We start from the raw sequence: 1,609 nt of genomic DNA, 5'->3' as shown, positions 1-1,609 counted from the left end.
GGCTGGCATGTGGTGCTGGGGGATTGAACCGCGGTCCCTGTGCTTTGCTTAGCTTGTTCCAAGTAGGTGCTTTAGACCACTGAGCCATCTCACCAGCCCCACTCCTTAGTTTCTTTATCTAAATTTTGCTTTGCAGTACTGGGGATTAAACCCAGGGAACTGTATTCCCAGCTCCTTTTTAATTCTGAGGAGGCTTACCAAATTGCCCAAGTAGGCCTTGAATTTAGGATCCTCATGTCTCAACCTCCCAGAGTGCTGGGATTAGCAGGTGTGCACACCACCATGCCAGCTTCTAAAAAGAAGGTGTCTATCATTAACAAGATTTCACCATTTAAATACTTTTCAAACATTTACTTTTTAAATTGCATCCAATTATATCAAACTTTGTTATTGTTACTGAAAGTATTCCAATCAAATCAGAGTTCATTACTTTCTACAGAAGTCAAAGTTTTAAATATCAGGCTCTCACGCAATATGCAATTTTATGCTACTTAAAAAAAAAAAAAAGGGTCCAAACTTCAGCCCAAAATTATATAAGTTTAAAAAATGTGTCAAAATCTAGAAGAATCAAGTGAAATAAAGAAAAATAAAATTCTCCCCTGGGTTAAAAATGACTAAAATGATCACCATTTCATGGCTTCAGTTTAAGGTGGACATCTTTCTGGTTCGCTCATCCATTGCAGATCTGTTTCAATAAAAGGAATATTTTTATTAATTTAATGCACATTACTCACATAAATCAATCCTATATCAGGACATGTTTTCCATACTTAAAAGAACATCGCGGTACGTTTTACTTTTTTTTTGGCAGAACCAGGGATTGAACTCAGAACCCTGCACTTGCCAGGCAAGCACTTATTCTACTGAGCTATCTCCCCAGACCCTTCTACTTTTGATTCTACATTTCTCACAATGCAATACAGTCTGTCCTGGGGCTAGGGAGATGGCTCAGTGGAATAAGCACTTCCCTGGCAAGTGCAAGGGCCTGAGTTCAATGCCTGGTTCCACCAAAAAAAAAAATACAGTCTGTCTTCAGAGCCTACACAGGCATTTCTGCTGTTGCATAGCCAGAATGCAAACAGAGGAAGGGAAAATTAAAACACGTACTGGATTTGGCAAAAGGTCCATTTACAATGTACAAACCTGGGGATCTGGGGCTTAGCAAAGTAATTTTTGGTAGATTTCCAACAGAAACATCCAAAAGTGTGCCCCAAAACATATGCACCAGAGGTCTGTTTAATCTCCACAATGGCAAAACTTGCAAATCTTAAGTGTCTATTAAGGGGAGAATAACTAGATAAATTATACTATGTCCAGATTACAGAATTTAACTATCTAGTATTTCTTTTTATATCCAATATTTTAAAAAGTGACCACTGGTATACACTGACATGAAAAGACCTCCAAGAGTAGTCTACAGGGCTGGTGAGATGGCTCAGTGGTCTAAAGCACCTACTTAGAACAAGCTTAGCAAAGCACAGGGACCTCGGTTCAATCCCCCAGCACCACATGCCAGCCAGCCCCGCCCTCTGGTGGGCTGAGCTGGCCACACACACACACACACACATAAATAAATAAATAAAAAAAAATTAAAAAAAAAGAGTAGTCT

At 39.4% G+C, this 1,609-nt stretch overlaps 1 protein-coding gene across 2 annotated transcripts in view; it reads right to left on the bottom strand.

Moving 5' to 3' along the window:
- Fbxo42 (F-box protein 42) overlaps nt 1-1,609 on the bottom strand; it is a 103,311-nt gene that overhangs the window by 71,993 nt on the left and 29,709 nt on the right. Inside the window, exon 1 of one of the 2 annotated variants that reach the window (XM_023722541.1) lies at nt 199-247. The exons of the other annotated variant lie outside the window; for it this stretch is intronic. The gene's annotated coding sequence lies outside the window, so the exon portion shown is untranslated. Of the gene's footprint in view, nt 1-198; nt 248-1,609 lie in introns of those variants that run through there. 2 annotated transcript variants of the gene reach the window in all.

This window comes from Octodon degus, unplaced genomic scaffold, assembly GCF_000260255.1.
Source record: "Octodon degus isolate 3935 unplaced genomic scaffold, OctDeg1.0 scaffold00092, whole genome shotgun sequence".
Taxonomy (NCBI): domain Eukaryota; kingdom Metazoa; phylum Chordata; class Mammalia; order Rodentia; family Octodontidae; genus Octodon; species Octodon degus.
The sequence above is the reverse complement of the archived record's forward strand: the minus strand, read 5'-3'. Positions and strand labels throughout refer to the sequence as shown.